The sequence below is a fragment of the Cygnus olor genome, chromosome 8 (assembly GCF_009769625.2).
Source record: "Cygnus olor isolate bCygOlo1 chromosome 8, bCygOlo1.pri.v2, whole genome shotgun sequence".
NCBI classification, from domain to species: domain Eukaryota; kingdom Metazoa; phylum Chordata; class Aves; order Anseriformes; family Anatidae; genus Cygnus; species Cygnus olor.
The window spans coordinates 24067125-24094402 of record NC_049176.1 but is presented as its reverse complement, the minus strand read 5'-3'; the positions used below and the strand labels follow the sequence as shown (position 1 = coordinate 24094402).

The following is a 27278-nucleotide window of genomic DNA, read 5'->3' as shown; positions in this document are numbered from 1 at the left end:
ACCTGGTTCTGCAAAAATCACAGGGCACTTCACTCTTTAACCACCTCCCTGGACACGAGCAATGAAGCACTGTCTCTAAACCCTTTCATTCCCTGGGGGTCCACCAAAACCTCTGCTATGCCATGTGTGTTTTGGTGCACTGCTCAGTGAAGCCATGCAAATCTGTGTAAGTTAATACAATGATGCTGAAACCCTTCCCGCAGGGTTTGGGCTTGTCACCAGTTAACCCAGCTTCAAAGCCTAAATAAGGCTTTAAACTAAAGGCTTTAAACTAAATAAGTTTAAAGTGAGCACGATTCAGCCCTGAAGTGGAGGGTGGGGGAAGGAGAAAGAAAGAGGGTGGACAGTATTTATCAAAAAATTGTGCTGGGGTGGGAAGTGGAGGGATGGGAAGGGATGCCCAACTTCTTCCCTGGGCATGAGAAGTAAAAAGCATTGTGGAAAGTGAGCAAAGCTCCTCTGCATTCCTGCTGTGCCCATCTCCAGAGAGGATAGCAAAGCACAGATGTAGGAGAAGCAGCCAAACCGCCCGGGAGATGGAAAACCCAGCCCCCTGCACCCCCTCCCTCCCTGACTCCCTCCTCATCTATGTTGCTTGGGGGCTGAAAGGATTTTTTCCAGCAGTTTTGCACCCCTGTCCCTGCTGGAAGTCCCAGCCGGGTGCAGGGGCTGGATCCCCGTGGCTTTGACAGCTCCGTGCGTGGGCATTCACGCAGCTGGGGTCCCTGCTCTCCAAAACCCAAGCACAACACTGACAGCCGGGTTTTAATCACGCAAGGGCTGATAACCATCAAACGCCGCTAATTTCCAACAAATTATCTAATCCAGATGCTTGCTGGATTTGAGTAAACACTGCACCCAACAGGATCATAAAACAAACAAGCACAAAGCGGTTTAGGGTTTCAGCTCTCGCCTCGCCTAGCCCAGTACCCTCAAATGGGGAAAAATGCAAATCAGGTGATCCTGCCCTTGTGTCTGAAACCAGATCGGTTCCTGGGGGGTCACATGCAAGCCCCCCACATGGTGCGGGTGGGGCATAGGGTGCTCGGGATAGCTGGTGACAGAGCAAGAAGGGTGAAGCCAGCACTGCTGCAGGCAGAAATAACGACCGAGGCTGGGAGCATGGCGGCCAGGAGGCATTTGTGGTGTGAGTGAGCAGAGGGGCTTTGCAAAAACCTCGGTGGGACCCTGATTCAGCCCCTCTCCCCCTGCCACATGGGGAGTTCAACACCCCCAGCATCGCCCCGGTGGAGGAGAGCATCTCTGGCTGATGGCTTTGCACATACAGGCAGCTGCCTGCAATGTGCCTGCCGATGCCATTTGGCTCGCTGGCATCGAGCTGCCTCAGAAACCTCCCCAGCTGGCTTTCCAAGGCAGGGAGGTATTTAGAATCCATGTGTTTGGAGAGCCGTGCACACACATGTGAACAGAGGAGCGTGTTTTAGGCAGCGGGAAGCAGTTCGGGAAATGGTTAATAGTTTTTTGTCTGGCTTGAGACAAGAGACAGATCTTGTCTATTGCAGAAGAACATTTAAACTTCAGTTTTGCAAGGGCAAAACTGTGACCTGGGGACAGACAAAGATGCATGTATGCACACACACACAAAGCAGAGAGAGATTTTTCCCTTCTTCAGGACCAGACTATTTTCTTGACTGACTCTCCTGTAGGATCACATGTAAGACATTCCTCGAAAGGAAAGACATATTTTCTATAGCCATATAATATTTTGTGAAGTACACATCACAAAATGCCCTTTCTGTAGTGTGTAGGCAGGGTACATGGTGTATATATATAAATATGCACTACATGTGGTCACGGACAGACACTGTATGAACACACATGAAGTAACCATGCTCTGTCAAGTCCGGGGACTTATTTAAGTAAAGGATTTATTTTACAAATTTCCTTACACATAAACATGCACACACACAAACACACACACACTGGAAACATATGGGATGGAAAACATTCTTTTGCATAAATCTGCAATACTGGATTTAAAGTCACAACTACCCAGAGGTTATGTAAGCTTTGAACAAGGAGGAAAAAAAAAAAACGTAGTATGTCTGAGCAGGCTTTCTGGTGAAGAAGGGGAAATGGCACCTCCCCACTCGCAGCGTATTGTCTATTCTGTTTCAAATTGGGAAAAAAAATGTTTTCCCAATTCCATAAACAACAGCCATCCTTCTTTCAGCAATTCATGGTGGTCCTAGTTCACAAATGTTCATAAAAAAAAAAAAAAATAGCCCCAAATATTCAGCTTCCCAACCTTTTTTCTTTCTTTCTTTCTTTCTTTCCTTTTTTTTTTTTTTTTGCCATATGAAGAAATAAACCAGCAGTGTTGCCTGTTCCCAAGAATTTTCCGTCTTCCCACTTTGCAGCTAAAGCTGATCTCTCCTTGCTGCTTCTCTCCCCTCTGCTCCCCCTCCAGCTCCTTGTATGTATAATCTCCTGCTCCCCTCCAAGTGTGTTATTTGGTTTTGGAATTATATCTATTTACCCGGAGTGGAAGTTGCACAACGGATGTGTTTATGCGAGAAAATTATATCACTGACAAACGCTGATTGGCATGTGGACATTGCAAGAGAAAACTACAGAGGACATTTTCATCAGCTTGGAATAACACAATGATTGTGTTTTCAGCAGAGCTAATGGATCACATACCCCTGCTCACTCTGATAGCTGTTTACACAAAGGACGGCTTCCCAGATGCAGCCAAAAGAAAAAAAAAGAAAAAAAAAAAAAAAAAAGCTTGGAATAAGAAAACCCACCCCAGCAAACACAGGAATAATAGCAATAATGGGCGATCAGGGATAATCCTGCGGAGGAGGAGGATGGGGCTAATTCTCATTTGCACTAAGATCCCTTCACAGAGGGAAAGGGGCGTTGAAGAGGGTGCAGAGGATGCAGTGCGTGCGGGGCTGGGGGGGACGACCCCTCTCCCCAGCTCATGAATGCCTCAGGACATGGGTACCCCCGGTCCCACCTGGCTTCAGCTGGGCTTCAGGAGGCTTCCTCTTCCTGGGGACTTCAGTGAGGTCAGTGCTTGGGGCAGGGAACTTATTTTCTTGTCTTTCAGCAAAGAGCAAGTTGGATTTTTAGCATGGAAAGACAATGATGCTGATCATCTGGTCAGTCTCCTCTCTTGAAAATACTCTCCCCATCTTGAAACAAAAATAAGGGAGAGAAGTGTACATGGGCACGGGAATCAGAGCCCCCTCCTCACCCAAAAGCCTCCTCCCTTCTCATCATGCACTTGGCCTTCTCTGGAGCTCACCTTTTTATCATGCAAATATGTATATCAGGCACAAAGCTCCCAGCCCAGGGAAAACACATTGCGCACGCTTCCACCACTGTGTCACCAGGGTCTGCCAAATGAGATCGACAGATAGATACTCATTTTTTTTTCAAACATTGTTTGGAGACCAGATCTGCAACATCCATTTTATCTACCTCCATATTTTCCCTTCTCTCTCTCTTTTTTTTTTTTTTTTTTTTTTTAAGAAAAGTTGCCGTTCATCTAAAGATCAAACAGATCAAACAAACGATGTCTCCTTGGAATCCAGACTGCTCATCTACCGCATGCTCCCAATTTCACATCTATTCCTGCCTTTAAGAAATCCAAATCTGCCACATGGTGTCCAGCAGAACCTGCCTGATTTTGCTCTTTATTGCTTTTTGCATGCCTCGGTGTTTAAAGAAGACCCGTCTTTTGAACAGCAGCTCACAATCCGATAATATTTCTCTTTGAAAAGTCAACATACTATCCTTGTTTCGAATTCAATTATACAGCAGGCTTTCTCTCCATGGTATGCAAGCACTGTATTTAGGTTATATTAAATTATGTTTTAATAACATCCACTGGCTTTTTTTATCCACCTCAGTCTTTAAAAGTCTTAGTCCCTCCAAAGGAGGGGGGGAACCAGTTTATTAATGCATCACTTCAGAATTGTTTTTTAATTGGAAACATTTTGCAGAGAAAAGACCATTAATAAAATTCGATTCCAAATCAAACTTCTCTGTGTATGTTATTTTTACTCTGCAGTCAAACGCTTTTATTAGATTTAAAACTTTCACTGTTCTTTTTTATCTCTAGCTGTATAATGTTCTACAATAAAAAAAAAAAAAAAAAGGTCCTAGTGACTCCGAAGTCTGGCAAAATAATATACTTTTTTGGATGTCTGTGTATGTTGCCAATTAGTTTTGCTGTAAATACAGACCTCCATCCATCATCAGTCTCTGGGTGGCTATAAGAGATCTAATTTGTTTCAGATGCCTTGTGCTTTCCGAGCTATTCACCAACTCTGCTGACCTGCTGCGAAGACCAAAAGCTGCAGAAGGATGACTGACAAGGGAAACTGGAGCAAGACCTATCTGCTCAGGGCCTGATCCTGCCTCCCAAACGAGGAAGGAGGGACCCCCCTCCTTTTCTCTCTCTCCTCTTTTCAGAAGCTCATAGCTTCGGAGAGGAGCGCAAAGGCGTAGGACCCGCGTTAGGGAGGCTATGACAGGGTAATGGAAAACTCTCCTCCTCGATCCTTTCTCCCACCTCCCCTCTCCTCCTTTTACAAGCCGTGCTTCAAACCTCCCGTTCCCCAGGAATTTTACGAATGCCTGAGCCGAGCCAAAATAAACTCGTAAAGAAAAAGTTTCAAAAAAAGGTCACAGACCCATACGGCAAGTGCGAACCGGCAAATATCAAACCTTGGGCCAAGCAGCATGGGGAGGGAGCCCTAGGGCCATATGCAGCCCGGCCACATGCTGTTTGTCAACCCAAAGAGGATTCGACTCCTCGGTTCCCGCGCCCAGCTTTGTGTCCCTCCCCACGGGCATCCCGTTGGCCCCGGGAAGGCACCCATGGAGGTATCAGCACCTCCAAAAAGGAACAAAGTGGGGACAACTGTTCCTTCTGGGACTTTCGTGCTGGGGAGGACTGGATCAGAGCCGCAGGCTTGGGGGCTCATTGCAAATAGCCAGAAATATCCCTCAAAATTGTTTTTCCACAGATAATTGGGATCCTGTTAAATGCATTGTTTGTGCATGTGTGTGGAACGTGTCTTCTTTTCTACAGAAATAATCCTGACTTGTTAGGGGCAATTTAAAAGGAAAAAAAAAAAAAAGAAAGAAAGAAAAAAAAATAAAGAATTGGAAAAAAAAGGTTGCCAGACTGAAAAATGTGACCTTCATACCAGAGAGGCTCAGATCAGCTGTCCCCAAAGGCAAGCAGGCAGGGACTGGGTGGAAGCATCCCCAGCCCTCCTGATGTGGTCACGTAGGAGGCAGCTCAAGAGATGCTGGGATAAGGCATCAAAGGAGGGAGTTTGGCTCAGCAGGATCCACTCAAGGGTGCTGGAGAAGAGTTCTGGGTGCTGATTATTGTTGCAATTGCTAAAGCATTTTGCATGGGAAAGCTGCTGGATAACAAACCATGGTAGAAACAGTTCTTCAAGCTGAGACCAGAACAGCTGAGGAAGGAGCCACCCTGCAAAGGACAGCAGCTGGGAAAGGAGAGCAAGGCTCTTGCTTCCTTGTGCTCCAGCCCTTCCAGCACAGGCATTTGCACACTCTGCTCAACCCACACCCAACAGACAGGCTCCTCCACAAAATCCTTTCCCTTGCTTGTTTCTCAGTTCTGCTCCAGAGATGTTTTTGTGATCCAGAGCACGCGTGTGCTTAGGATCAGTGTGTACCGACGAGGTCAAAAGCTTGTCCCAATGCAGAAAGCTCCAGACAGCCATTTGTGAGGCCATGCAGTGAAGCAGATTGGTGAACTGATCCAGCAGAAAATGAACCCTGCTACAAAAGAGTGGGGTTTGTGCGTGCATCCACCAGGAGAAGGGTGCACCTGGGAGTGAGGAGAAGAAGGAAGTGCTGGGAGGGCTCAAATTAGCATCTTTGCTGAAGTGAAATGAAGTGAAACAAAATGTAATGAAATGAGACAAAAGAAAACAAAACACAAAATTGCACAGAACTAGCTTTGGTGATGCAGAAGGGTCTGTAAGTGTCCTATGGTGTCCGAGGATAAGACTGCTTTAGGGGAAAAGGATGCAGGTTGCTCCCTGCCCTGGCATCACATGCCCTGGTAGGGGACATTATCAGAAACCCACCGCTGCTGGCAGCACAAGAAAGGTGGGCATCGTGGGGGGAGCACCTGAGTCCCCAGGACCTGCTGGGACAGCTGGGGATCCTCATGTCCTAACCCACGCCAGCACTGCTGCCATCTGTCCAGGCACACTGTTACAGACATACTTGTGAAAATGCGGTGGCACTTCTCGAAATGAGCATCGCTGTTGCAGTGCTCAGGGAGAGGAGGAAAGTGACGGCGGATCCTCCTTTTTCTATGGCAGGGCATGCTTCGTTTTCATTGTGTTGGGGGGCGGGAGGGGGCAGAATTACTTTTACTCCAAACCATATGTAGAGCATCAACAAATGCACATCCTGTGAAGTTGGGCGTGTTGCAAGAGGGATTACAATGCAGGCAATTTATAGCAGCTGCCTTAGTAGCCTCTTCTTCCACGCATTATTCTGTCAACATTGTATTTTCCTTGGAAAAACATCTACAGTAGTTTAAATCTCTTTACTGAAAACAGATCTACTACAGGTGCTTTAGAGTTCATCCACGGGATATGAGAAGGTTGAACGTCCCCAGGAAAGGGAAATTTATGTCAGTAATGACTAATTGATTTGCTTGGCTTTAAAATCCCTAATGTATTTTCACATTTTTCCCTCCCTTCTATTTTACAGTGCTAATAAAAGAAGCTACATCATATATTTGTGTTATATGTGGGTTTATTCTGGGAAATCCTTAGTTTTGCAATGTGTTTATGTTTTCCCTCATTTCCTTTTACCTTTCCTTTATAAAAGGGCTTGTTTTTATAGCAAATCAATAGGTTAAGGGTGAACATTAATGAAAAAAAAAGTGTGTTTGCAAAATATATGGTGAAAACAAGGCCAAACTGGAAACCAAATCTTTGTTCACTGGAAATTAAAGACACGCTTTCCACATTGAAGTGGTCTAAATGCAATATATTGTGGTAGGGCAGAGTGAGAACTGCACACTCCTCTCCAAAGGCTCCCAAAACCCACCCCCACCCCAAAAGTCTCCAGAAATGTTCTGATCCTCATAGGGATGAGGCGAAGGGTTAGTGCACCCCTGTTGGGGGTCGTTTATGGAAAAGGTTCCTGCAAGATCCTTTGCAAAAATAAATATTTTTACTAAATCCCTGGAGCTCCTTGCAATTCCCCCTGCTCACAATTATAATTTCCCCATTAGGAAACTTCCTTGAAAAAACCACTTTGGCTCAATAGGAATGTGTTTTTTCAACAAAGCTGAAACATTTTGATTTCAGCCTTTTTCTTTTTCTTGTTTTTTTTCACTTTGCTCCACAATCATTCATCATGCTCCAACACAGAGCGTTCAGCAACACCAGAATGGCAATGTCACACAGAGGAGTCAAACCTGTTGCTCTGCTTTCATTTGGGGGGAAATATTGTTCCATTCTGAGGGAGGGATAAAAATAAAATAAAATAAAATAAAATAAAATAATAAAATAAAATAAAATAAAATATAAAATATAAAAAATAAAAAATAAAACTGTGGTGACAGCAAAAAAATTCCCTTAAACTTTGTGATTTGGAATGTAGCAGAAATTGGTTCTGCCAAGGGTTTTGTTAATGCTGTCACAGTGTGTGCCAGTCTGACCAGACATCCACTTGGACATGTAGACAAGGTCCCTTTCCACGCCTTTCGAGATCACCAGAAAATTTCAACTGAATTTAATGCACAGAGATGGGCACAGACAGCTTTGGAGGTCTTAGTAGCTCTCCCAGGGACTGAAGAGTCCTGTTGGACCAACTCATTTCACTGCACTGTGCCTCAATTTCTATCAGTGCTCTGAGGTGAGCAATGGGAAACACCTTTTACGGCATGTTTTGAGATTTACAAGTGACATTTTATCACGACGTGATACAATGCTCAAAGTATCTGAGCATACCACAGTTTCTGACTTCACACTATTTACAAATTAAAATTACTGAGAAGGCTGTTAATAGTTAAAAGCACTCAATTAGGACTGTAGTCAGCCCCACTAACCAACTAGAGAACAAAATTATTTACAAAACCACTTGAAAGGACATCAAAAGAAAGAATTCCGTTGCCTTTAAAATAAAATCTTCAGCTCTGTGAAATTCATGTCATTCTGCCTAGAAAACTCTCCCTACTAAACACGCATTTTGATTTAAAACGAGAATACTGAAGGGATACTCCATGAATCACTGAAAGCCAGCTAGGAACAGAGGCATTCCTTTAAATTATAAGGAGTAGAGGAAAGACTGGGCTAGGGAACACGAGGTCTCCATATGTCTCTATATGTGTCCATACAGGCTCCTGCACACGATTTATAAACACCCTATGGAGCAGGGAACCTAACTTGCAAGCTGACAAAACCTGTGGAGGTTACAGAATGGATGGTTGCCCATTTCCTCCTGGGATCCTACTGCCAAGATCTTCGGGGATGCAATCTGTTCTAAAATCAATTAATTTTTACAAGGACCACTCCCGCTGAACCTTGCAATATCCATCCTTTGCCACTGTCTAATCGAGTTATTACCCTCAGGTCACGGGAGCTTTGGCACACCAAAGCGTGCACATGGTGTTGTGTGTTGCTGGAAGCTATTATCTCAGGGAGCTCACAGGATACGACAACTTGGGGATGTTGTTTCCACTGAGAACCAGAAATCACTTTCTGGGCTGACTGATGTTTGAAGAGGGGCCATCTGTGCTGCCCAAATTGATGTTGACAACTGTGTTTGATGTCTCTGTCTCAAATAGTAAAGAAAAATTGCTGTTTTGTTTTCTCGACTCTACATTTTCTAACTTTGTGTCAGTGGAGGATAAGAAGAGAATTGATAGGCTCATACTGCAGGAAAAGAGTTTTTATAAAATATCGGGGAAAAAGAACAGCACTTTTAAACAGGAAGGGTTGCAAAAGCCTGGAATAGGTTGTCTGGAGAGGTGGTGGGATCTCTGAAAGCAAGGCCATTAAGAACAGGTTAAACAAACAACTGTCCAAGAGGTTTAGGCAGAGCTGGTCCGTGCTTGGGGCAGGAGGTGGACAAAGATGACCTCTGATGGCCGTTTCCAACACTATTATCTGTTCTTAATAATGCTTGAATATCCTGTTGTGCTTTAGGTTGAGGGTCTTTCTTACAAGGCGCTTTCTCAAAATGCTGTCCAGAGTTAATTAACTCATACCCAAGAGGCTGGAATGGACATCTGCAAGAGCGTAAGCCCCTACTTCTTCAAGTAAAGAAGCACGCAGGATAGTTGGGACCGGCGATGTGACCCAGTGAGGAATTTTGCTGTCCCAGACCTCACAGCTGCAGGATGGACCCATTGGGCGTCCTGCTGGCAATGTTTGCAGGGAGCTGCCCCATGTCCCTGCTTCAGGACCACAACCACACATGGCCTGGAATCAAGGACCATCAAAAACTGGACAAGAGCAGAGGCACTGCCTCAGAAAACAGGAGAGGACTGTCAGAAGAAGAAGCAGTTCAGGAGCAGAAAATCCAGAGGATTATTTTAAGTTACAGTATTAGGTTTCCATGCAAGTCAGACTATTAGGTGCATGTTGCTCAGCAGCTTCAGAATCTCTGCTGTGGTAAGTTATTATAAATCACTGGTAAACTGCCATAGTGAATTTATTTGGAGTACTTGTTCTTAAATACCAACATGTCAGGATTACCTGTTTCATGCTTGAGGCTGTTTATAAAATCATTCTAAAACTGATTACAAAAGCTCTAGAATGATAATGGTTGATATTATGTTTATATTGCAAAAGATTCCACTGTCTGGGCTTAGAGCAGGGAGTACCTGCCTTGGTTTAGTTAGTGTTTCAAGATACCTAAATGTTTTAACCCAGCTTTGGCAGCCATAGGAATTCACCTCAGTTATTTTCAGCTATCTAAAAATTAAGGACGTATTTGAACAGACTCCTCTTGACTCCCCTCTCAAGGCAGGTTTACCTTTCCTTTCTTCATTCCTTCCTACAGCAGATATCTAGCTAGGTGGGATGAAAGAGCCTGTGAAGTCACCACACTCACCATATGGGTTATAGAAGCAGTTGAAATTACATTAGTCATATAATATCTATACATCTGATGGGAAGTGATAACCTATCCTTAGAAATATTTCTATATGTTAAATTGATCAGTTTAAAAACCCTTTCCATCTCAGCGCTTTATGTCCATGACCCAGTGTGATGAGAAATTTGCTGTTTGACTTTCCTAAAGAGATAGAGCCAGAGCTCTGCCTGCTCCAAGCCAGCAGCACCACGTGGTCCTTGCTTTGAGGGGAAATGCTTTCTCCAAGACACCGGAAATCTTTGGTAACAGAAACACAGGGTTTGGGATGTTTTCTTGTGTTTCTATCAAATCGAGATATCAGATATGGTTGTTATTATTTAATAATGATAATAGTAACAATTTCTTAGATGTAAAAGTAATACAATAATGATAGGTTTCGTGGAGCATACAAAAAGAAGACTAACAAATATAATCAGTTGCAGAAGGAACTGAAGAAAATCTGGGACATGAAAAGCAGAGTAACAACTGTTTGTGGTGAGCTGGGCCTTCATGATGGGGTTATCACAGCAGCAGCATAAAATGGAAACAGGGTCTACTGTAAAGCTATGTGTCCTCCAGATGGCAACATTGATTGGTATTTCTAAAGGAGTTCGGTAGAAGCAATCTTTCTCTGGGATACCCAGACCAGTCTTTGACACAAACTTGCTACAGTGCTGTCCTCAAGACCCTGGCCCTTGGCAGGAAAAGGGAACATCTTTGACAATATTCGTGACACTAAAAAGGGGGAGCAAAAGTATGAGCCTTGAAAAATGGCTGAAAAATGGTGGAAATCAATACAAAGTCTTCAGATTCAGGCAGATTATTTCTAGGAAACAAAACATCATTTATGACATGACTATCTGACAAAGGGCAAAGAAAGATTTTAACCACAAAAAAAAAAATCCCAAAGAAGAGATGAAGACTATCAAAGATGAGAAATGACTGTGATCTTAAAGATGTTTGAGTGTCTTCTAAAATCAGTGTATTTCCATTAGGATTTTGAGTCACCAGGGCTGCTGGTGTGAAGACATTTCTCATTTTGCAACAGCAACTTAACCTCTAAGTCTAGAACTGCCAACTGATGGACATGACAGTGACACCTAGGACTGCAACAGTAATTGTATTTAGTGTCCTTCTGAGGCTTGTCATCGAGGATTTCATAATCATACAGAAAGGAGATAGGAGGATGAATTGTAGTGAAATATGAGACTTGCATGCACTTGTCATAAACAAATTTTAGTCACTGAGCTGAAGACAGGTGAAAATAAAGAAATAGGATAAGCTCCTTTGCTTTTATTAGCTTTACTAAGGTATCATTTCCTTTCCAGTACACTGCAGGTGAAGTTGCACTGCAACCACATGATACAAATTCTGCCTGGATTTTGTGATCTGAAATGCATCGTTGTCATCTCCTGACATCCTGCTCCTACAATGGCCTTGGTGCAAGGAGAGAGAAAGGTCAAAAGCCATGTTAGCAGAGATTTACAGCCAAATGGCAGGCTGGTGAAAACGCTCAGCTCAGGTGACTGCGAAGGAGTGTCACTCAGCGGGCTGAGAGAAATCAGTCTCTGTTTCTGGGTTGGAAGAGGTGATTCATATTGGTTCAAATCTTCCATACTATTGCCATTTAGAGAGCAAATAAAAAATAAATTCTATCAGTTTCTTACACAGTCTCCCTCTTTCCCTTCCTTCTTCTCTCTCTCTGATTAGTTCGTATTAAAAATGCCTTGAGGTTTCTGTGACTCATCTGTCCTCTCTAATAATGTTGGCTATTAATGAAGTGTTTCCTGGAAAACAGAAGAGTTCAAAGTTTCAAAAATCCCTTTTTCCATTGAAGTTTAATTTTTAGAATAACTTTTTACTTTCAGCAAGAATGAGACTGAAAGTCAGAGAACATTTTCCTTTAAGATCTGCAGAAGAAAACTTCCTTTACTTTCTGAAAGAGGACTGCAGGGCTTGAAAGCAGCCTCTGCTTTCACCACTGCTGCCAGAACAAGAGTTAACATCTTCTACTTCCCTCCTCTGCCTTACATCAGGTGTAAAAACTACCAAGTTCCCAGTTTCTGGGCACAGATGAGCCACTGATCCATTTTTACTTCCTTTCACCTACCCAAGCTACTTGTGATAGTCATATTCCAGTCCTCACTTGTTCCAAAGTACTCCATATACTTGGCCCTACAGAAGGAGATGACCTCTTTGTCTGATGGAGTTCTGTCTGGAATAATACTGTCTGGAATAATTTTGTCCAGGGAAGGGTTAAGACCATGGTCAATGACTTTATCTATCCTTTTAGCTCTCTAAGGTGATGAAATTTCTTCCTTATTTGCACTCTGCTTCCCATATATTTTCCATACTGAAAGGCTCACCAACAGCTTTTGTAGCAGCCCAGGCATGAATTCAGCCTATAATTTCTATTTGTTTATTTGTTTGTTTGTTTGTTTGTTTTTACAGGTCAGTCCTGTTCCCAGTGGCATGAACAGAACAAACTGAAATCAAATACAAGTAGGGTCTTGGTTCCTTTGTCCATCAAAAATCACAGACCTACAATGTATTATTTTTTTTTTTTGAAGAAATATAATTTTGGTAATTGAAAAAAATAGGGCAAAAACATTTGCAAAAAATACCTTCAGATAAACTTTTGAAAAATCAAGCCATACACTTAATGAACACTGGGAACGGTTGCAGAAAGTTTTTTTCATTAATTAAATTTTCATTGAAAACCACCCAGCCAAATGTGCTGGCTTGGAGCCATTCTTCTCCGCAAGCAATTTGTCACCAGGGCGGGCCCGAACCAAGTCACGGGTTACATGTGGCACCTTCGCCCACCATCATCACAATCTGTGCTCCAGTGGTGGGAGGGCAAGATCTGTTTCTTCTGCCTGTGTCGTCCTTGCCAAAATTAAAACAGCATGATTTAAACCAGCAGTAGCTGACTCGCTCAGATATGCTCTGGGATTGTAGATGGGAAATGATGCAGTGATCCTTCCTTATTTATTTTCTTGGTAAGAGCAAGGCAGCCTTTAAAATGTGACTGATGTGTTTGCGAGCTAATGCCCGGCTATTAGAAGGGAATCGCTGTCCTTTTGGGAAGCACACGTAGCAAAAGACCCTTCTGATGAAGCCGTAAAGCTAAAATGTTAATCAGATGAATTCTACCTCTATGGCTCTGGAGTAAGAGGTTAACAAAACACTTTCTGTGCCAAGAAGCTGTAAAATAAGCTTCATTTTAGATGTGATAGGGGAATATCTTCTTACTAATTGTACCAAGGTGTCTGCTGAATTAGCTGAGATATGATATATCAGCAGTCGCTGTAAAACCTCTGTGTGAAAACATCTCATCGAGTCAAAGAAACTAGCACTGGAATAGACCTCAAGGCAGATCAGCTGTGCCTAAACCTAAACCAGGCTCAGCAACGTCCAGTCACACGATCCATCCCCTGACCCCATGGAGAAGAGCTCTGACTGCATTCGTTCCTATTTACTCCTGCCAGGTCAGACATCCAGCAGCGGGCTCACTCACCGCCCAAAGTTACCCGTTCCTAGCTGCATGCACTGCTGCTAATATTGGTACAGAGGTGAAGCTGAGACTGAAACCCCATGATGACTTTACCTTTCCCTAGTCTCTGTTCTTAAAATCATACAGTGAGAACCAGATGGAAATACCATCATACCTGTTCTGCCGGTGAGCATGAAATAGCACAATTATTCCGGCAATTGTCCCATTGAGATATTGTGACCTGTCTGCAAAGCCAAGAGAGTGATGAAAGATTCAGACAAAGCATGGTTTCTCTATAACCCCAGACAGATGCAGTCATGAGGTCCTTAGCAAGGTGCCTTCCACAGGGGGTCCAGATAACACCCTGGCTTAGATCTCCTCCCACTTTACTTTAACCATGTTATAGTATGACTTATTGGTCATATTCATGTTATATCTTCAAAATTTGGGTCTGCTTTGGAAGAGTGGGTGGGCCTTAATTTTTTCCTCTGCAAATAAAGGATCATTTCCAATATTCTGCATCTCTCTTAGCAGAAGCAATTTCATAGAGGTAGGTTGTTCTAAAATGCATTTTTTTGTTTTGTTTTGTTTTGTTTTTTTCCCCCTCAGGCACCAGTAATATGAGGCAATTTATATGACCAGTGGAAGCCAACACTGATTTTCAGTAATTTCTCCTGATTATGTTTATCAATAGGTATCTCTCAGCAAAATGCCAAATCTTGCGAGCATGTTTGGAAAGTCAAATATGTTTGTGTAATACAAACCTATGTCATGTCAGGAATTAGTTTGACTAATAGGGCTTTAATTAAATCCTTGTGGGGTCTTGGTGTGAAGAATAGACCCAGCTTCCAAAAAATTTAATTTATAAGATAAATTCACAAATATATCCATCTAATAAATCTGTCCTACATCCAATATTTGTCATAGAAACAATAACAGGACAGATAATTTATTAGACTATTTCCTATTGCATTATAATGACTATGCTCGATACTTTAAACATATTCTTCAGAGCACTGGAATGATGGAGGCTATAGCTAATGAAGATAAAGACTTCCAGGGTGCATTGATCCAGGGGAGACATACTTAGAGTAACTTCCAGACCTATATGTAATCACAGAAATATTTCCCTAGAGAACACAAATTATAGATGACTCTAAGGTAATATCCAACTGCCACTGGAGATACTTTGCAGAAACCACAACAGGAAATGTTTATTTTCTCAACCCTAACAACCTTTTCAATACAAATTATTTTGGATTTTTAAGAAAATTACATTAATTTCCAATTAATTTTTTTCCTGCAAGATGCTTCACATTTATATACATATCAATATTTTTCTCCACTGCCTTTTTTAAAGTCAGCTCCTTGATTTCTTACTTACACGGCTGTTGTGTACGAAATAAAATGTTACCTAAACTGTCTCCGTTTCTCTTCCCTCACAGAACAGCATGCTTGCAATACAGATGAGCACAGCAAAAGGTCATTTTTGCCCTGGTGTAAATACAGGGGAATCTTAGTAACAGAGAACAGAACAGAAGTGACAGGTCTGAAATGTAGTCCCAGCAATCCAAAATAACATTCTGGTATTTGTAAACAGTCTGCAGAGTTAGATTTGTCCCTAATTGATTGAGGTACCATTCACCCTTCAATTTCAGAAAGATCAGAGGAAATATGCCCTTGCAGCCCTTCCTCCTGCACTATGTCTGCTCAGAACACCCTCTTCCTCCAGCAGAAGAAACCCCAGGTTTTGCATTCTTTACAGTCTATTTCTTTTATTTAATATCGATAATAACATTAACATTAGTTTTTCATACCTCACAAACCAGTTGCAGGTAAATCTAGCGAGAGACCATATGTCTGGCATGGAAACTGCACAGCCTTCCTGCTGATGTGAACCGATGGATGGCTTCACTTAATTTAGGCTAAGGGGGAGGAAAAGGAGTGAAAGACAACAGCTGAGGAAGGAGGTGGGTTACTTTTTGATCAAGCTTGCTGGAAGGTTCTTGAAGGCTCAGAAGTATTTGATTTATTTCTAATTGTATCAAGTAAAGTTCAGCTCTTAGAGCTTTCTCAGCATTGCTCCTGCTCAGTACGCAGCCACTGCTCCTCAGCCTTTGGGACTTGTGTCTGGGGTCAGGCTGCTGCTCTGACTCCAAAGGCTGCTGAGATGAACTCTAGATGGCCAGCTTCTCAAAAGTTTGAAAAACAAAATGTATAAAAAAAAAAAAAAGACAGCTTGGGTATGCTGATGATTTTCAGAGGAAAATCTGATTTGCAACCTGTGGTTTGGCTTTGAGCATTTTGTGTGCATGGATTTCATAATGGTGGAAATGAGGCAGTTAGCAGCCTTGGCTGGAACCATCCCGCTCTGGACAGACACGCTCCTGGGAAGTCTCACACCTCCCTAGTCCAAACACCTCTGCTCCAAAACTGTTTGCATGGGATTGCAGGAAGAGATCTTTGGGCAACAGACTCAACTACTGAATCCTAAGGAGTTTTTTGAAGAACAAGATAAGGCTACTTTCCTGCTGGTTTAGAAAGCCTACCGTGCCTGAGGACTTGTTTTCATCCCAAATCCACAAGCAAAGTGGGCACTTGTTTTTTTCACGTGTTTTCACATGCATCGTGCACTAAGCCCCCAGCACTGCAAAGATTGATATTTCTCTATCACACCATTTCACTTCTTGCTGCAAAGTACATCTCCATGTAAGAATGGAAGAGCAAAAAGTGATCAAGTCCCCCACAACTGCAAAAGTGACGGAAATGGAGGATATATGGTATTTCTGCTCCTGTTTCCCCTCTCATAAACACAAAGAAAGCTGCAAAACATTTTCCCCAAACTTGTAACAAGCTCAAAATAAGCTGCAGAGAAGACCAAAAGCCACAAATTGCAACATAAACCAGGAGGAGAGCAGGAAAGATTACAGGCGCTGGGATGTCTTGGGGTCCTGCACATAGCAAGGGAATTTGCTAGGTGCTAACTCCCAGGCGATACCCAGCACCGGGCTGTGCTGTGTGCTGCAGCTGAGGACAAAGAGGCGACAGGTCCCTGCCTCTGTCATCTGATGAAAAACGTATGCCTGGCCCTAAGCTCAATGATTTAAAGCTGGTCATGTGAGCACGACTCCTTGAGGAGGCTCCAGAGGAATTGCTAACACCAGCTGGAGCGCCAACACAACCAGCTCAACCTCCTGCCTCTGGCTGTGGCCACTTTCCAGTGCTTCACAAGAAGGCAAAGAAAACTCTCAGAAGCCAAGTTACGTAACATTTACACAATATTATAAACTAACACAGTTCTGGTTTGTTTTTCTGTTCCCATGAACATGATATGACTCAATGGAAACTACTCTGCAGGAAATAGGCACGTTTTGAATCCTAAGCTTCCAGAAATAAGATACCACTCGAAGGAATTTGGAAGCGGCGTACCTGTTGCAGGGATGATCCCAGGTCACAAATTAGAGCTGAAGAAAATAGAGTTTGGAAACAGTTGGGGGAAAAAAAAATCAATAACTCTGCATCTGGCCCAACTGTTGTAATCATGGTAGCTCTGGACCGAGCCAGGTCATACGTATATATAAGTCGTGTCAGTATAACAAAAATCATTGCGACCTTCAAATAATACAGAAAAAATCTATAGTGTGACTCTTTTTTTATGAGTCCTTTTAGATGTTTGTACCAGCATTTTCTAAGTCTCCTTTCAGCTGCTAATTGTAATCTACAGTGGTGTTTGAAATCTGCCTCTGAATTTCAGGGTGTGAAGCCAACTTGAATCCTGTCTCCCCATCAGCTCTCCTGACAAGGATAAAGAAGGACAAAATGTTATGCAGACTTGTTGATAGAGGTGAAACTCAATGGTTGCCAAAGATGGTTTCTGGAAACAGTGTAAACCCTCCACAGAAACCTTACTGGCATGCAAGACAATCTTTGCTTTTTACTAGTAGGCCCAAAACTAACATTTTCATAATAATTTTCCAGTATCAAAGTGATAGTTTTTATCCAAGACAGCTGAATACTACAGAACTGTGTAACAACAATTCAGTGCCAAACATATGCTATGTATATATTTTAACACCTTTGATAATAATAAAAAATGCATGTTCCTAGCAGTTTTCTCAACTTTCATTCAATAACAACATCCTCAAGTTGATGCTTTTTGTTTTCCTTTCATATTATTACAAACCTGTGTTTAATTCTCAGTGCCAGTTTGGCTTTTTAACCTCTCTTTCTACATTCCACTAGTAATGTCTGATTAAGAAATTAGCCTTTCAAGTGCTATAAAAAAATCCAAGAAATACAGTAACACAATACCATGGAAAACTGATATAATCTTTTCAAAACTATAAAAATTGGTCACCCGGAGGAACATCTGCATGGTAAAAATTTTAAACAAACTGGAAGGGAATCAGATAGCTCATAAAGAACCAAGCGGCTAGAAGAGTCATTGGTCGTTTACATATTTTGCTGTCATCCTGACTTGGAGAAGACTATCATTTTGAAGCATGTTTCTTCAGTTTTAGTTACCAGCATCTGGAATGAATTCCAGGATGGAACACTGAAAGTTTTTAAAAGGAAACTCAACCTTACAATAATTATTCCTTAAATCATTAATATGGTGAAAATGCCAGATGTAAAAATATGAACAAAATAAAATAAAATATGCTCCCAGGTATCAGTCAAATCCCTAATGTACATCTGTCTGTTTTCTCAGTTCATTAATATCTGTTGTAGTCTCAGATATTTTCTTTTATGTAAAAATTTCCACTTGCTTGTTATGTCTTCTGTCTTGCATTAGGGTTATTGCCCTAACTCTGGCTGTGTACATTGTGGAGCCGTGGATCTACTGTAATGCAGGCTTTCCTCCAGCAGAAAATAACAGTGTGTTTGTCTTCTGTCCATCAGCATGGGAAACATTTGGACTGGTGGGTAACCAAAAGGGACCCCATCCTGAAAGAGAGGTTTCACAATGACATCAGGGCTTTGTCAGCATGGAGCTCCTCACGAGATCCAGGTTTCATTCATGGGCACAAGATATTGCACAGAGATTCCTAGTTGTGAGGGACTGCTTGGCTTGCAGTGCTGGGAGAGCACCAAGGCGTGGCAGTTCAGTCTGCACCTTCATGCCCTATTCACACTTTCACAGCAGAGGGATGAAAGCAGCAGAGGGAGGCATGGGCGACACTGTAGATTGATACAAACTATTTGATGCTCCATTCATTTCAGGATGACAACCCAAACCATTAGGCCAAAATCAATTTATTTATTTATTTTTTTATCCACTTGAAGTACAGTAGCATTACTGTATAGACCAGTAAAGTTGTATTTAAATCATTTAGGAGGACCAATTTCATTGAAAGCTCCTGGAACACCTAGCTGGACCCTACCAAAGCCCCCGTCATTCATTCATTTGCACTAATGTCCTCCCTCCTTCCACGAAGGAGATGCCTCCTCAGAGCTCCACTGAGCACTCCAAGTGCCACTTAGCAGTTTTGCAGATTAATGCTCGTCTGAATGTTACTAATTTGGCCAGGCGACTATATAATGAGATGCTTACAAAGTTTATTCATCACTAAAAATAAATGTTAAGCATCTGGTTTGCAGGCTATTCCCATGTGCCATTCAGGTCTGCATGCTGGAGAACCAGATGGAGCTGGAGGGAGACCAATCACAGCACAGAGGGATTACATGTCTGAAAACCATGGTTAACTTAAATAAGCAAGTTGCCATCCCTCCATAAATCCTGCATCTACCACCAGATGTGTGACAAGACTATTGCACAGGGCTTTCTAGCCCAGGCTCCCCTGCTCTGGGGTGGCAGAGGAGAATGCAGATCATTTATGGCAAGGGACAGCTCTCCCTTGAAAACAGCCCACTTGTCAGCAAAGCTACTCTCTGTTGATGACCATCTGAAAATAAAGCCTGGATGACTCACAAAGCAGAAAACCATCAAATGGTGGGGGCCACACTATGCTAGGTGAACCATCCTTCTGTCCCCAGCAGAGGTGGAAATGACTCATCCCCCGCTAAGCCTGGGGCAAGTTTCTCTCTGCCACGTTAACCAAATGTAAAGTGGGTTTCTCAAGATGTTTTTTGCAGTGAAGCCATAGGTGATGTTTGCTTTCAAGCCCTGATTTAAGTACACAGAGTAGCACTAGATGTAAACAAAGACATTGTCTCTACTGAAAGCATTTAATAGCCTGTGTAAGTGCTGCCAGAGAAGGTTGAGCTGACAGCTGGATACTCCTATTTTCCTTTTCTATTACTGTGTGATGCTGTGCAAGAAGAAGCACTTTTCTGGTGTCATAGGTTTCACATTAACTGGGAAAGTAAGGTTAGGAGATCCAAGGTCCCCAGGATCCCAGGAGAAAGGAGGTCATTCCTCATCCAAGAGAAGAGAGGAGGAAGGGAAACGACCCAATTCAGCATTAGCAGAAAGAAGGGAACAAGTTGGGTTTTCCCAGAGCTGGATGAACCAATTCCTCTAGATAGGAGGTATATTATAATGTAATATAATATAATATAATAATAACAATAGATAAAGGAGCTAATTTCTTGTTCTCCTCAAAGAACAAGTTCTCTAAGGAAGCAACAACACGGAGAAGCAGAACTGATGGAGACTTCAGAGACTTTAGAGAGAAGGTAATTTTTCAACAGTTATGGTTTGTCCCTAGAAAGGAGCACAGGATGATAAGTTCATATCTGGATTCCAAGCACCCCAAAATTCAGGGTTTTCAGATTCTGGGGTTTTGGTATTCAGTACCTTACATTGTTAGGGAAACATAATAAGGTATGCTGCTTCCAGGAACCACAGAGTACAAGTAAACTAAGTGGATGAGATCACTAGCACAAGAAAAATATTTCTTTCCTCTGAAATCAGAAATCAGTTAAGCTGTTTAAGTGTAAGAAAAAAAATGCATCTCCCACTCTTTAAATCAGCTGTGAACCTTTTAGCTACTGCTATCTGAACATCGTGTCTCACTCTGCCACGTTTACCAGTTTGCCTTGAAATACCAAATGTCAGGATGGACAGAGTAAGATTTTCAACTTGTCTGATACCCCCAGATACCAAGAATCTCAGGAGAAACTGCAGCACAGAAGAAGTCCACAGTGCCCCAAACCTTGGACAACAGTTAATCCAGCTAGCAGACACAAAGCTGCAGGAAACAGGACTTCTGAAGCCACACCACTCACCATGCAGGCTGTCTGCTGCACAGTCCAGACTTCCTTTCCTGCTTGCTGCCACCCCCTGACACGGCAGAGTCCTTGATGTGGGGTGGAGAGGGCTAGAAAGAGCTACAAGGGGCTGCAGCGGATGTGATCCACGCTTGTCTGCGTGATAGCAAGCAGAGACACAACAGAGCGTCAGGAAGGGTGGTTTCGTGGTCGTGTGGTTCGCCCACGGCCCAGATAATCAGTCTCCACCATAACATTTTTGCTTCATCAGAAGCAAGTGCTTTAATGTGGCTGTGGCTCAGGCCCCCATCTGTGGTGATAACACATTAAGGGGATGCTGTGCTGATGGGAGCCACATAGGTGTGATGCATGGGGACATGGACAGGCAGACAGACAGGCTGATGATCTCATGAAACTTCACTGATTTAGAGCCAGGTTAGATGAAAGGGGATGGATTATGGACAGTTAAAGCAAAGCTGGAGAACATATTGGAAGGTTTAATAGCATTGGATCAAAACTGACCATCTCAGGAGGGGAAGGAGCTTCTACATGTTTGGTATAAATGCTGCCTCTGGCTAACTTGAAGTAGTGGAGACCTCTTCTTTCGATATCACTCAGTGCAGGAGGAGAAGCCAGGCCATGTCCAAAAGCACTCCGGATCCTGGGCATACTGAGTGGACCGTATGAAAATCATATCTAAGCCAAGGGCATGTTAGTAAGATATCCCAGAAAAAAAATCCAGCTGTTCAAGGACTCAGGACACCCCCATGGCATTCTTCTTTATGGAAGGCCTGACGCCAGAACTGAGACCTCTGCTCCAAGGTTTTGGGACTACTTGGAATCACTGAAGTGAAGGAGAAAGCAAACGATAAGAGTCATTGGGTGAGGACTGCGCAACAGTGCAGTTGGGACAGTTTTACAGAAGGTCATATTGCTCCTAGCAAAAATATTTTGTGGGTGGCATGAAACTAGTCCTGCTGGTTAGTGTCCATTTTTACTGGCAGAACTATCACTCGTTATCACCTGTGATTTTTTTTCTTTTTTTTTTCAGTTATGATTTATGGGTTAAGTTTAAAAAATCATAACTAATAAATTTTACCCACTGCTATTTCTGGATCCCTGAAATACAGTTTGGGGGTTCTAGCTACAGGGAAGTTTTGAGATATGACTCTTGTCTTCTAGTCCAAAGGAAAGCGATTGCTCAAACAGAGTCAGAGTCTTGTGTCCAGTACCTAACAAATGGAAGGGGAACAGAAGTGAGACAGAGCACATTCCACAGCCTGGTATGTTTAAGGAAAGGGGTATAGCTTTCACTCTCCCGCTGTTAGACAATAATGCGCTGACTGAAAATGTCAAGCTTCAGTTTAAACAAAATAAAAGACTGGAGGGCCCAGGGCAGAGAATTTAAACACATATTAATTAGGGCTGGTAATACTCTGACATTTGCTGGATTTTTAATAAACTGATGAATATTTCTCCTTCATATTTTAGTGACATAAGATCTTTGCAACACAATTAATTTCAACGAGTTTTGGTCAAAGGGTGTGGAAGGAAAATGAACATACAACATCATAGACTTCAAACAGAAGTACTCTCACTTTGAGTAACGAGGAAACTCATTGCCCTCTGCATGAGAAAATTGCAGCTCGGGACCTTGAGAGGAATTTATTTACTTGCAGGATGTGATTTATTTAAATACAAATAATGATACGAAAAGAAGAGGAAGACAGAGAGAAAATATTAATAAAGCTCCCTTAAGAATACAACACAGCAGAGTGAAAGACAACCCCAAATGTGGAAGTGCAACACAAACTTATGTTAGCATGAAGTCTTAGGTTCCTGTGTTCATAAATAGCAAACAGGAAGAAAGAACATTTTCTGGAAGACATTGAAGATTCAGTTGTTATTATAGTAATGAGCACCAAAGCAACATCTCTTGACTAGTTTATAATCCCTTCTGTAGCACTCATGCAAGTTTAAGGTTCAGGAGGTACCTGCACCTAAACAGAGCAATAACACTTCCACACAACTGGACATTGGACGTTAGAGGTTTTCCTAAGTGCTCCCAACCTCTTTGGCACAGTTCCTCCTTTCTCTTTTGCTAGCTACAACGGTATTTATTTATGTGATGAGGGGCTTTATAGACTAGGTCCCTGTTGTGCAAGCAATGGTTGCACTCAAGAAGCACAAGTCTAGCCCAGGGCCATCTGGGAAGTTCAGTCATGACTTATAGCTCAGCACAAAATGGCACAGCAATAACATAAGCCACTGCACTGGCACAAATTGAGATACAGCACACAACTAGTGTCTGAAGAAAAGCAACTGGACAAATGCTACTTTTGCATCACTTAATGTGTTACAGAACACGTAGTCCATCACAGCGATCCTGAAACAAATCACATACACATGAGCATGCTCTCTTCCTACTAGTAAGTGAAATTTGTATGCATGTGGGGGTCTTAGCTTTGCTAAGAGAAACCCTAGGGTGCAGTTATCACAGAAAGAAATGGACTGAGAATGTATATACTGTAATAAAGAGATTTTTTGTAGCATTTAAAATGTTAGCTCTTACACTAAGCACAGGGTGTTCAAATCCTACACAGAAAGACATTCAAGCAGAGAGTAGAGGTGGACATCCTCTTTCCAGATTTTAGTGAAATTTTATATTTTGAAAATACAGCACTCACATTTCTTCACATTTTTTTCAGTCTATGAATCTACAAAGTTTTGAAATTAAAAACTGAAAACCTTGAAATCTAAATAAACTGCTGTTTAACAAAAAGTGGAACATTTTTCAAATAAACATTAAAAATGATTTATTTTTACAGTTACTTGGCTTCAAAATGACAGAAAGTGGTTCTGTGTTAGGTTGTGGCAATTATTGTTATTCCTATTATTATTATTATGCTCTTGTTATTGCCAGAATCAAGGACATACTGGTATTCACTAAATCCTAAGATTGTCTATCAGAGACCGTCTTGGCTTTGGCTCGGCTAGAGTTAATTTTCTTCCTAGTAGTTAGTGTGGAGCTGTGTTTTGGATTTAGGATGAGAATAATGCTGATAACAGACTGATGTTTTAGCAGAGCAGTGCTTGCACAGAGCCAAGGCCTTTCCAGCTTCTCGCACCACCCTGCCAGCGAGGGGCTGGGTGTGCTCAAGGAGCTACTGCAGCTACTGAAACATCAGGAAGACCCATATGCTGGGTATCTTACTGATGTTAATTTGAAAGATTGTCCTTGCCTCAAGCAAATCCTAATTTACTTTTGCACTCAGGAGAACACTGAACAGAAATAGTTGCTTAGCACAGGAACTGGATTATCACAGATTCCTGATGTCACAAAATACAGTAAAATCCAGTCCATCATCATCAAGAGTAACACAGGAGACCTGAGATGCCCCAGGCAAGCTCAAAACACCACTGCAACTTGGCAAGAAGCAGATCCTGACCTAAACAATTTGCAGACTAGATAGGCACAGGAACTTGTGGGATGAGAAAAAAGAGAAAGGAAAACACTCATTCACTCTTCATCACGAGGTTAAGAAATTTCAACAGCAAGCTAGCAGAGCATGGCATAGTGGAAATGTTTCTCAAAGTCACTCAGATACAGCAGATCCCCCAAATTCCAGCCTAGAGGTAGAACTACAAGAGCATCCTTTGCAGACAGCACAGTGTGCGTCTGAGAAGAAAGGGCTCCAAGAGAGTTACTACAAGGTTAAGTTGCTAATACTAACTAGGATGGCATTTAAGTAGCATGGCTTAATGAACTACTGCCACCCACCTGGATTATGGTCACTGATTGTAGGGATGTTCTTGCAGAAACTGGGAGGTTTTGCACCTGTGCTCCTTCCAGTGGAGGAAGATAGAGAGGAGACCTGTTTGCCTTTACCCCACTGGAACTTGCTGCTCAGGATTGTGATGTCAACAGTATCGATTTTAATTATTAATACCTCAGGCTGGGAGCTGCAGCAGGTCAGATGTGCTGTGGGATGCCTCTGGGGAAGGGTTTGCTGCCCCAAGCTGTGTGGGCAGCATCAACCTCTGCCACTCCAGCCACCCTCAGCAGGGAGCCCCTCAGTCCTAACCTGCACCCCAGCTCCTCTGGGGCTGCTGGCAGCTCCCCATGTCCCCATACACGTTGGAGATCACCATCTTCCAGACACTGGAGATCATGCCCATAACTCTGATGTTTTCTGAGGCACACAAGAAGGAAGTTGAGGAACGTCTGGTGTTTGGAGCTCATGGAGCTGTGCTTCCCCTCTTGCTCTGTGCAGTCATGGTGTGGGGGCAACATAAGCTCTGCAGGTGAGGAATGAAGATTGTTCCTGGGCAAAACAGCTTCCCTGCCTGGGGACAGTGTTCTTATGATCAGAGGCATCATTTAAGTTTCACCTAGCCCCCACAACTCCACAGAGGATATGCAAATAAACTCCTTTCAGCTCAGTTGGGCATTAACAGCATAAATCATGGCACACAGACTACAGTGCTCCTACTTCCACTTCAAATGAAGTCTTAAACTATGGGCAAAATATGACAGATTTGTAGGCAGTTTCTTAGGGATGGAAGTACTGCGAGGGATTCATTACACTACGGGCTGACTACTGATACCTGAGTTTCGCAGAATGAATCGGGTTTCCAGAAGGAGCTTAGCATGAAATATGTGGTGAAGGAGCAGTACAGGCTGCAGAACTCACGACAACCCTGGAGAGACAAATATGAAATGTAAATTACTGAGGCCAGCAATGACCATGGAAATAATAGAGAGCTGGGAAATATTGGAGTATTGGATCCCAAATAAGAAGAGTTGAGTTCCTCCATTTCCTTTCTAGGGCAGCTCTCCTTATAACCTGTGCAACTCAAGAGATAAGCTCCCTGTGATGGATGTTGGTGATTTTGGCATTAGATTTATAGCCTGTTTTACCGGAATGGGAGTCTGGAGACCTGGATTCTTGTATCTCAGTGCTATTGATTTCCTGCACAACCTTAGTGAGTCATACAGACCTGCCTTTTCAACTGGCAGCCTGAAGTTTGGTGAACAACCCCATGGCCAGCCCCACAGCGAATCCCTCCTACAACCTAAAAGAACCACTCTGTAAGCTGTGAAGTTAGCTTCAATTCTGTGAACCTCAGTTTCCTAAAATGTTGCTAACATTATTATCTTTCCACAAGGTCCTTTCAGGTGTTCAGTTTATAAATAAAATACAGAGATAGAGAAGGTATGAAAAAGCAACCCAGATAAAAGCATTACCTGAAAACTGCACTACCTCCTCAGCAAGTAGAGCTCTGTCAAAATATGATCTTGTAAAGACTAGGGCCTGCTAAAGTTTTGCAAAACCAAGGGTAAAGGAAATAATTGTTTTTCCTACCTCCCCTCCAATACTTTAGACAACCAACCCGACAGACACCTGATAGGAAAGAGAATAAATAAGTTGATCTGCTGATAGTCAGAAACAGAAAACAGCAACCCCAGAGGATTATCTAGAACTACCCCAAATAATCCCACAGAAAAATAAAATTTAAAAAAGGCTTATAAATACTTGTTAATCATTCTGCACGTCATCTTATAATCTTGGGGCAGCTTACAATGTCTGCTTAGGGAGCAGCAGATCCAACATTTCTGAAGAGCAGACTAAGTTAGATGACTAAATATGATACTTTTTGATGAATTTTGAGCACCCACTTTGGAGTTCTTGGCCCAGAACTGATTCCTTTTGAGAACCAGTCCTTTGATCTTCCTGCTAGACAAAATAATTAAAGGAACTGAAATGCAATCAAAGTTTCTTTCCAGCTAAAAAATACAATAATATTAATAATACAACATACTTGGACATCTTTTGTTGGACTCTTCAGATAAAACATAACATAGAAAAAAGATATGGTGTCTCTTGAGCTTATGCCATCAGCTCCTTTCTTCTAAGGTTACATGTGAAGCTGCTCAGATCTTCTATTGGGAGGGACAAAAAATGGAAGTATAAGGTAACCCTGGGGGGAATGCTTGTCTTTGAACCAAAGATATTCCTCTATAAGGACCGCTACCTAAAATTCTATTTTCATACCAAATGTCCCCACTGGGGGATTTTGCTTCGAAAGCCTCCCCTGTCTGGAAAGAGGGTTATTGTTTTTTTTTGTTGTTGTTGTTGTTTCAGACACAGATCTGGTAATTTGCTTCATTTTTCTTGATTTGGTGCTTGTCAGTCTGCTTGATGGCACCATTTTAGTGACAAAGATGATCTACCCGGAGGTTTTGTGGATAGAGATAAGGTCTGTGTCACGAGGCTGAGGAAAGACGTGAGTTCCTGCTATCTCCTTCCACCTGGTCAGGGGTTTCAGGACTAGATCAGAACAGCCCAGTGGTACCTTGTCTCCTCCTCAGAGAAGAAGGAGAGCAGCAGACTGGGTGAGGGGTTTTACTTCAGGTCCAAAGGTGCCAGCTGAAGCTTTACTTGGATTTTATGCTACAAGCTTTCCCAAATTAAGCCACTGGGAA

At 42.5% G+C, this 27278-nt stretch overlaps 2 long non-coding RNA genes across 4 annotated transcripts in view; both read right to left on the bottom strand.

The window, feature by feature from the left end:
- Window positions 1-27278, bottom strand: part of LOC121074074 — a 191803-nt gene that overhangs the window by 30768 nt on the left and 133757 nt on the right. The gene's annotated exons all lie outside the window — the stretch shown is intronic.
- LOC121074076 lies at window positions 11415-25380 on the bottom strand. Its single transcript, XR_005822093.1, has 5 exons — window positions 24573-25380; window positions 15436-15543; window positions 15033-15112; window positions 13794-13863; window positions 11415-11558 (listed from the first exon to the last, which is right to left on the bottom strand). It is a non-coding gene; the product is annotated as an uncharacterized LOC121074076 (long non-coding RNA).